The 10901-nt window shown below is 33.6% G+C and overlaps 1 long non-coding RNA gene across 1 annotated transcript; it reads left to right on the top strand.

Annotated features, from left to right (window-relative positions):
• Nucleotides 1-1653: 1653 nt before the first annotated feature.
• On the top strand, nt 1654-7196 carry LOC123523525 (uncharacterized). The gene is made up of 3 exons (XR_006681126.2): nt 1654-2073; nt 6383-6647; nt 7075-7196. It is a non-coding gene; the product is annotated as an uncharacterized LOC123523525 (long non-coding RNA).
• Nucleotides 7197-10901: the final 3705 nt, after the last annotated feature.

Here is a 10901-nt window from a genome sequence, read left to right as displayed (position 1 = left end):
AATATAGCTATCTAGTATATGGCTAAAAATTGAACAAATGAACTGCACAATTCCATTAATTACTCTTAAATTGTAAGTAGGTGCATATTAGTTACTTGCATATTGACAGAAGTTGGCATTTGTAACATAAATTTCAGAGAAATAAAATAAATTATTTACTGATGCATTTTTTTCAAAAATAATTTCAATTTATCCTTTCATCGCACAAAGTAAATCATCTGATAAGTACACAAAACAAACATTATTTTTCTAATTTTCAGCTCTTCTTTCCTAAGCTAAGCTTTCCTATGATTAGAAAGTTGTCATTTGTGACAGATCTGTGATATCGCACAACATGTTTTATAGCTTGCATGTATAATGCAGGCCTCCTAGTGAAACCTTTAAAACCTTTAAAAACCTTTAATTTCAGAGCAAACCTTTAAAACCTTTAAATCTTCTGAAAAAACCTTTAAAACGGCCAAAGAGCCTGTAATTTTCACTCAAAACCTATATTTTTGTTCAGACTGCTTGCCGTGCCAGTTTAAAGCTAGAAATGGTTATACTACTGTATTTCTTCCCCCCTTTTAAGTGTTGTTATTAGGATACTGCTTGTGTATCTTTCATCTTGAGTTTTTCAGAATGCTGTTGTGTTCACCAGACCACATACATGTAGTAAATACCTATATATATTATATGTTTTCAACGGGAATTCCGACAAAAATAGCCTTTATTTACTCTTTATTTTTTAATATTTTACACTAAAAGGCCTTTATTTCCATAGATTGGAGTCTTTATAAAAACCTTTATTTTTGTTTAGGCCTGCTAGGAGGCCTGATAATGTGTAACCAATCCAAGGGAGGTGAAAAGAATTGAATGAAGATTTAATCTTGCACATTTTTCATGGAAATTCCATGCAATAATAGTTTCAAATGATTTCCTCCTACCAGCTTAATGCACTATATAAACACACAGGCACGGGCCCAGTGTATATTTTTTTGTTTAATATAATTTTTTCACACAAATATACTTTAAATATGTTAGTCAAATGAAAAAAAAATCGATGACAAAAAATCCGGTCATAGTGTCATTTACATTGAAAAGGTGAAATGTGAGGGTAACGCTATGGGAAGCTACTCGGCAAACTTGTGGAATATTTCAAAATCGGAGTTTATACACTTGCAGCCTCTACAAGCATGATCGCACCTTTGAAACATTTAAAGCCTTCCATAAATGCTAAACTGACCCCATAAATTGCTTTGAAAAACACAGTACAAGTCTCTACGAGCGATATATTTCAGTTAACCCCGGTGATTTTATAGTGGACGTGTTCCTGGTTTTTTATCACTTCGTTTGGCAGCTGAAATCGCCGGGGATATTTGAAATATTTCGCTCCTAGAGACTTGTTCTGTGTATTTCAAAGCAATTTATGGGGTCAGTTTAGTATTTATGGATGGCTTTAAATGTTTCAAAGGTGCGATCATGCAGGTAGCGGCTGCAAGTGTATAAACTCCGATTTTGAAATATTCCACAAGTTTGCCGAGTAGCTTCCCATAGCGTTACGCTTGCATAGTTCACCTTTTCAATGTAAATGACACTATGACCGGATTTTTTGTCATCGATTTTTTTTTCATTTTGTGTGAAAAAATTATATTAAACAAAAAAATATACACTGGACCCGTGCCTGTGTATAAACACTGCATGGTCATCACACTGTTGTTAGGCTAAGACAAGTTGTTTTTGTGTTCAGTGTTTGTGTCAACAATAACTAACTGACATTAATTGCAATCAAACAAAATTGTGCATACTTGTAACATAAGATAAATTCTTAGAAATTGATCTAGTAATGGTCAGACAACTACCATTAAGGGATGTTAAACTTTGATTCTATTTACATTAGCCTTAAAGTCACTCTAGCTGTTTAATACAGGCTATTGTGGTTACTTGCATAACTGGGCTTAATTCTCCAATTAAACAAAGCAATTAACAATAACTGCATCGGTAAATGTTGTACTTGCTTGATCAATTCTGTGTAGAAAATTGTGTGGAATAGATTGACACAGTGACAGGATGCTCGTGTTAAAAATATGAGGAAGGGTGAGAAAAATATACATTTCTTTTGTTCACTTTTTAGCCATGTGTAGCTATATAAGCTAAATTAAATACCTTACCCAACCTGGGGTTACACCCAACAGTCAACAATTAGTATAATTCAGAGAAATGAAATTTAGATAATGCAGAAAACTAGGCAATAGCGACATCAACACTTTTAGCATGTAGCGAATGTTCAGACTTTAATGAATTTTAAACTTGCTAACAATTTAAACTTTAGGCATATAATAAATATTTGAATTTTCTTATGTTTGAAGTAAGAAGAAATTTTCAGACCTGTCCAAATCACCAATAGGAGAATTTGTTTTACCAATAGGGGTTCACATAGTTTATCATATTTTTAGAGATGGCAACAAATATTTGAACATTCGGATATTCATTCATTATATAAATATATTCGTTTACTGTTTCACTATTCGAACTTGTCCGAATAATAGAACGTTTCGGGACAGCGTGGTAACTTTTGACTATGGCTGTCTCTGTCACTTACAAACTTATTCGGCACATTTCTGTTTGGAAATCCCACATTAAATTGTTTAACTTCTGAATCAGTAATTTAGTGTTATCAGCAGTCTGATATTATTGAAACCGACGTCAGGGCAGAAATAACTTCGCACGTGTCACATCATATTTTCATAGAATTAAGTCTTTTATTTAATTTTATGGATTAACTTCAACCCATATTAAGTTTCTACATGAATATTAATGTTTAAGTGAGTCTGACCTGTATTATAATTAAGTGACTTTTGGATTTTTTAAAATATTCGTTTTCCTAATAGTAAAATGCAGAAAAGAGTAGGGCTTAGAGGGATGACAACTAGAAAAGAAGTCATCCAGATGGGCAAAATGAATTAAGGCTATATTCGAACATTCCAAATAAAACATCAGAGAAAAAGTCAAATGAAAGGACCAAAGTGTTCCTTTATCTCGTTTTTTTCATTATAAATACGCCCTAATATTGCTTCTATCTTTGTCAGACATGTCATTTTAATGCAGGTTGAAAATTAGGGCATGTAAGACAGATGATAAGATTTTGAGGTATTTTGTTGATCAGTTGATGGCCAAAAAATGATATATTCGAATTTTCGTTTGTAAGGTTTATATGATATTATTTATGTATCTAATTTTGCCAGTTAACGACAACAACATTAAATCAAGCATCAATTTGCATTTTTAGCTTGGCTATTCAAAGAATAGTCTAGCTATTCTACTCACCCTGGCGTCGGCGTCACACCTTGGTTAAGTTTTTGCATGCAAGTACATACAGCCATCAATTACTGGCATATAGCTTTGAAACTTATTTTTTCTTTTTCTAGGTCAATAACCAACCTCTCTGGGACAAGTCCCATAACTCTGACATGTATTTTGAGCAAATTATGCCCCGTTTTGGACTTAGAAAATTTTGGTTAAAGTTTTACATGCAACTAATGCAGATATTGATTTGAAACTTCACATGTGTCTTCGGGGTTATAAAACTAGTTGATAGCAGCAAGTCCCATAACTCTGACTTTCATTTTGGCCAAATTATGCCCCCTTTTGGACTTAGAAAATTCTGGTTAAGTTTTGCATGCAAGTACATACAGGTATTTCTAAAAGGCATATAGATTTGAAACTTATTTTTTCTTTTTCTAGATCAATTACCAACTTCACTGGGTCAAGTTCCATAACTCTGACATGTATTTTTAGCAAATTATGCCCCCTTTTAGACTTAGAAAATTTCGGTTAAAGTTTTACATGCAAGTTATTATCTCCAAAACTAATGCAGATATTGATTTGAAACTTCACATGTGTCTTCGGGGTTATAAAACTAGTTGATAGCAGCAAGTCCCATAACTCTGACCTTCATTTTGGCCAAATTATGCCCCCTTTTGGACTTAGCAAATTCTGGTTAAAGTTTTGCGTGCAAGTACATACAGCTATTACTAAAAGGCATATAGATTTGAAACTTATTTTTTCTTTTTCTAGATCAATTACTAACCTCACTGGATAAAGTTCCATAACTCTGGCATGTATTTTGGGCAAATTATGCCCCCTTTTGGACTTTCTGGTTAAAGTTTTACATGCGAGTTTCTATCTCCAAAACTAATGCAGATATTGAATTGAAACTTCACATGTGCCTTAGGGGTTATAAAACTAGTTGATAGCAGCAAGTCCCACAATTGATATGCATTTTGGTCAAATTATTCCCCCTTTTGAACTTAAAACTCTTTTGATATTTAACCTTTTTAGGTAATATTTTCCTGCCTCTGGGACAATATTTCGAATAGTCGAGCTTGGCTGTCTTACGGACAGCTCTTGTTAAGCAAAATAAACAACCTTTTGATTATTCGTGAAATGTGTGATCCTCTATTGGTTGAATGCCTGCCTCTACTTGATGGCACTTTTTTTCATCATGGTCAATCAAAAGTTCAAAATCAAATTATTCCTCTTAAAGTGTGTCTTCAAAATGGTACCAGATATGTGTGGTTTCATCCAAGAAACTGTGTATGCATAGAAGTATTCTACTTTGAATAAGGCATAGGTGCTAAAATCCAAGTCAGGAAACATGGTTGCAAGAGTTATCTACTCCTGTTTCCCACTCGAACTCATAAAGTTAGATCCATATTCTTTAGTCTTTAGTCTGTACAGGATAGCCTCGATTTTTCGTTTGTTGAGTTGACAAGATTTGATTTGAAATACATTTCTGGCAGTTACAGTAAAAGTCAGACAATTTAATCTACTTTCAAATTGTTTGAAACATTTTCAAGCACCAGGGTTCAGTACAAAAAAATTGCATTTTTTAAGAGTTAAAGCAATACTTGATTGTTTTGCTCAGAAAGATTGAAATCTTACAGATTCAAAATCAGAAATGTTTAGAAATAGCCATAATATATCTTACATATTGGGTCCCTTGGAAGCCATGTTTAAAATTCATTTAATGATATTATGATACTATAGCAAACGATAGAAAGGTCTTATTGCTCTTATTTTCAATTTGGTTTTAAGTCTGTATCCGGTTGAGACTGTACCAGACCTGGGTCCAATTACAATTATAATTTAATGATGGACAGTCACATACTCAAACTAAGAGTTAGTTAATAGCATCTGTTCAGTTGTATCACAGTGCCCACGTTATGTCATGGATTTAAACATCGCACTGCTTTCCATCAGACAACTCCAATAAAGTTAGATAACTACTGGTTGTATTAAATTTTATTGTGACTTTATCAAATTTAAAAAAAAAGTTTGCATACCGACCAACTGTATAATAGGGGTAAATAACTACATAACAAAATGTTATATTATTTGAAAAATTGTTTTCTGTACAACTTGATGCCACAGATTTAGAAGGGTGTAAGTGTTAGTTACATCCTTTTATGAATTATACATTTTTTGAAACTAAATATCAAGGGGCATTATCCCATTAAAAAAATTTTTTTTGTTACAAACTGCTGTGTTGACCAAATTCACAAATAAGAAAAGGGTGTAAGTAAAAAAGTTCAAAATCATAGTAAAAGAGGGGCGTATCTGCACATAAATGTTATACCAGAAGGGTCCACTTAAACCTTTATTATTTCTAAAGAAGTAGTAGCCTAAGGGCTTATCTGTCATAGACAGTGTTTATCGTTTTGCTGAAAACTATGATTTTCCACTAACGCCCTTCTAATTCTGAGGCATCAAACTGTATTATAGTTGCAGCTTCATAATAATATTGGATTGAAACTCCTTCTCATCAAACGTTTACTGTTGTAACTAAGAAAGCTTTTAATTGAAATTAATTCAAATTATGGCATTTATTTAAATCAAAATGCAACAAGTTTAAAATTTTGCATTATTAATGTTAATATTGCCCTGTTAAAATTTTAAAACATTATGAATTGAGATAAAATCTCTGTCTCTTAAGGTAGCTCTGCAGATAAGACTGAATTTTTCAACAATGTAGCATTTGATTTAATTTTAACAACTTCAGAATATACCTAGAAAATTTAGCAAGTCGTGTGCTTGATTTTTTGGCTAGACTGATTCGAACAAATATGGACCATATTTTGACTTTAGATAAATATAGCAACAGTGTTATTGTAATAATTTTACTCACAGGTTGCGATTAAATTATAAAATGATTTTCATTTCTGAACACCGAATCCAGGCTTTATTCTGTGTTTCTGGATAAATGACGTTAGCCATCACTTCCGTTTTATCAAACATGCAGAACTACCTTAATCTAAATATCATTACAAGTTAATGTACCTCACAGTTGTGATATTTTCAGAAAGCATTTCTACACAAGTGTAATGTTTGTTTTATTGAATTTCAGGTTGGCTCACTTCCGCTCCAAGGACCTCTCTAACTCATACGCATTGCAGACTGCTCTAAATAACAGCTTTGTCGAGAAAGGTCTATTATGCTACTTCAGAGCAGAGGAGCTATTCATGTTGAATACAATGTTGGATGATGAAATGCGTCTGAACAATGAAGGAGTAAAGAAGACCCTAATAACAACTGCAGGGTACCAGGAGGATGATCCGGAACTCTATTTCTTGAATCCAGACCAGGTGGTTGAGATGAGTAGTGGAAAGCTGGTATGTTTCAAAACTTAATACCATTGATAAACCTGAATTAGAAAATGTATTAATGAAGTAAATGTTTTCAATCAGGATTTACTAAAATTCATTTCATGGCTTTGTGGAAGTTTAAGTTTAATGTATTCTTTTCAGAAAGTAATCTGTATCTGCCTTATATGAAATCAATAGTACAACTTATTCTCCTTGGAGATGATATAAGAAGTCAATAACTACCATCAAACAAGTAGTTAAATGCTGTTTTTTATGGATTCCTGAACTGCCATACCATACACGGAAAGTATAGATCTGCAGAGAAAATGCAAACGCAGTTATTTTTGGTTGTATGGCTACATGTTAAGAAGACATGACATTGTAGACTTATAAAATGTCGCTATATGTTGGTAATCATCTCTTGTTTGATAAATGCTATGTATTATGTTTTAAGGTTGATCCAGAAAGTACATCCATGATCTGGATACCAAACTGGAATGCTGTAAGTGCAGGCCTACCTAGAGCAGAACTGTGCCATGTGATACAAGTGCCAACCTCTTTGGGACCGTTCCAGGTAAGCATATTTGTATTGTTTTCTTTAAGATACAGCCTTGTATCTTATGTACATGTACAGTTTTGCACACTGATCTTAAAGCTGACTTTCAGCGACTATGAATGTAACTTACTGACCTACTTTTTAATATTTTAGCATCAGTTTGACATTTGATATATGTAGCTCATATTACTCAGGTGAGCGATCCTGGGTCATAATGGCCCACTTGTCTTAAAATTGGTTGACAAAGTTTCATTGCAAGCGCCAGAAACGTAACAAGCCAAATGTTAGCAGACTGGGTATGATTGAGTCTGTTAATAAGAGGTAATATGCAACACCCTTCACGCCCCAAACGCCAGCTTAAGCGGAATTCAATTATTGTAAGTGTTATATAGATGTAACGAGGATGTTACAGGATGTTACTTATGTTCGTTGTTGGAAGAGGCTTTCATTTTGTAGCCAAAAGGTTACGCATGTTCCCACCTCATTTTTAAATTTGACGGAAATACGTCTTTAGTAATGTTATATAGAGGGTAACAAGGATGTTACAAGGATGTTACATGGATGTTACTTATGTTACGTGTGTCTGAGAAGGGTCTTTTTGTAGTCAAAATGTTACACATGTTACACCTCATTTCTTAAATTTGGCCGAAAAACGTCTTTAGTAGTGTTATATAGATGTAACAAGGATGTTACAAGGCTGTTACATGGATGTTACTTATGTTCGTGTGTCTGAGAAGAGGCGCCTTTTTGTAGTCAAAATTTTTACACTTGTACACCTCATTTCTTAAATTTGGCCTTTTAAAACGACTTTAGTAGTGTTATTATAGATGTAACAAAGGTGTTACAAGGCTGTTACATGGATTTTACTTATGTTACGTGTGTCTGAAAAGAGGCGCCTTTTTGTAGTCAAATGTTACACATGTTACACCTCATTTCTTAAATTTGGCCAAAGATACGTCTTTAGTAGTGTTAAAAGATGTAACAAGGATGTTACAAGGCTGTTACAGGATGTTATGTTACGTGTGCCCTGAAAAGTGGCGTCTTTTGGTGGGCAAAATGTTACAAATGTTACACAGTTACACCTAATTTCTTAAATTCGGCCGAAATACTCTTTAGTAGTTTTATATAGATGTAACAAGGATGTTACAAGGCTGTTACATGGATGTTACTTATGTTACGTGTGTCTGAAAAGTGGCGTCTTTTTGTAGTCAAAATGTTACACATGTTACACCTCATTCTTAGATTTGGCCGTAAAAACGACTTTAGTAGTGTTATAAAAGATGTAACAAGGATGTTACAAGGCTGTTACATGGATGTTAACTTATGTACGTGTGTCTGAAAAGTGGCGTCTTTTTGTAGTCAAAATGTTACACATGTTACCCCTCATTTCTTAGATTTGGCCGTTTTTAAAAGGGACTTTAGTAGTGTTATATAATGTAACAAGGATGTTACAACAGGCTGTTACATGGATGTTACTTATGTTACGTGTGTTAAGAAGTGGCGTGTTTTGTAGTCAAAATGTTACACATGTTTACACCTCATTTCTTAAATTTTGGGCCGAAAAACGTCTTTAGTAGTGTTATATAGATGTATCAAGGAGTTACAGGGCTGTTACATGGATGTTACTTATGTTACGTGTGTCTGAAAGTGGCGTCGTTTTGTAGTCAAAATGTTACACATGTTACACCTCATTTCTTAAATTTGGCTGAAAAACGACTTTAGTAGTTATATAGATGTAACAAGGATGTTACCAAGGTGTTTACATGGATGTACTTATGTTACGTGTGTCTAAGAGTGGCGTTTTTTTTGTAGTCAAAATGTTACACATGTTACACCTCATTTCTTAAATTTGGCCGAAAAACGTCTTTAGTAGTGTTATATAGATGTATCAAGGATGTTACAGGGCTGTTACATGGATGTTTATTATGTTACGTGTGTCTGAAAAGTGGCGTCTTTTTGTAGTCAAATGTTACACATGTTACACCTCATTTTTTTAAATTTGGCCGTAAAACGACTTTAGTAGTGTTATAAGATGTAACAAGGATGTAAAAGCCTGTTACATGGATGTTACTTATGTTACGTGTGTCTAAGAAGTGGCTTTGTTTTTGTAGTCAAAATGTTACACATGTTAAAACCTCATTTCTTAAATTTGGCCGAAAAACGTCTTTATAGTGTTATATAGATGTATCAAGGATTTACAGGGCTGTTACAGGGATGTACTTATGTTACGTGTGTCTGAAAAGTGGCGTCTTTTTGTAGTCAAAATGTTACACATGTTACACCTCATTTCTTAAATTTGGCCTTTAAAACGATTTTAGTATTGTTAAAATAGACGTAACAAGGATGTTACAAGGCTGTTACTGGATGTTACTTATTACGTGTGTCTAAGAAAGTGGCGTGTTTTTGTAGTCAAAATGTTACACATGTTACACCTCTTTTCTTAAATTTGGCCGAAAAACGTCTTTAGTAGTGTTATATAGATGTATCAAGATGTTACGGGGCTGTAAAATGGATGTTACTTATGTTACGTTGTCGAAAAGTGCCGTCTTTTTGTAGTCAAAATGTTACACATGTTACACCTCATTTCTCAAATTTGGCCGTAAAACGACTTTAGTAGTGTTATATAGATGTAACAAGGATGTTACAAGGTGTTCATGGATGTTATTATGTTACGTGTGTCTAAGAAGTGGCGTGTTTTTGTAGTCAAAATATACACATGTTACACCTCATTTCTTAAATTTGGCCGAAAAAAACTTCTTTAGTAGTGTTATATAGATGTTATCAAGGATGTTACAGGGCTGTTACATGGATGTTACTATGTTACGTTTGTCTAAAAAGGGGCTCTTTTTGTAGTCAAAATGTTACACTGTTACACCTCATTTCTTAAATTTGGCCCTTTTTTAAAACGACTTTAGTAGTTTTTATAAGATTAACAAGGATGTTACAAGGCGTTACATGGATGTTACTTATGTTACGTGTGTCTAAGAAGGGCGTGTTTTTTAGTCAAAATGTTACACATGTTACACCTCATTTCTTAAATTCGGCAGAAAAACGTCTTTAGTAGTGTTATATAGATGTAACAAGGATGTTACAAGGTGTTACATAAATTTTTTAAACTTATGTTACGTGGTCTGAGAGAGGCGCCTTTTTGTAGTCAAAATGTTACACATGTTACACCTCATTTCTTAAATTTGGCCGAAAAACGTCTTTAGTAGTGTTATTAGTTTGTAACAAGGATTTTATAAGGCTGTTACATGGATGTTACTTATGTTACGGTGTCTGAGAAGAGGCGCCTTTTGTAGTCAAAATGTTACACATGTTACACCTCATATTTAAATTGACCGAAAAACGTCTTTAGTAGTGTTATATAGATGTAACAAGGATGTTACAAGGCTGTTACATGGATGTTACTTATGTTACTGTGTCTAAGAAGTGGCGTGTTTTTTAGTCACAATTTTAAACCCCAATTCTTAAATTTTGGGCCCGGAAAAACGTCTTAAGTAGTGTATAAGTTGTAAAAATGATGTTACAAGGCTGTTACCTGGATGTTACTTATTTTTAGTGTGTCTAAGAAGTGGCGTGTTTTAGTAGTAAAAATTTGTACGCATGTTACACCCCAAATTTCAAAAATTTTAGCCGAAAACCGTCTTTAGTAGTGTTATATAGAGTAACAAGGATGTTACAAGGCTGTTACATGGATTTACTTATGTTACGTGTGTCTGAGA

This window comes from Mercenaria mercenaria, chromosome 12 (assembly GCF_021730395.1).
Source record: "Mercenaria mercenaria strain notata chromosome 12, MADL_Memer_1, whole genome shotgun sequence".
Classification (NCBI taxonomy): domain Eukaryota; kingdom Metazoa; phylum Mollusca; class Bivalvia; order Venerida; family Veneridae; genus Mercenaria; species Mercenaria mercenaria.
This window is presented reverse-complemented; position numbering and strand designations above follow the sequence as displayed.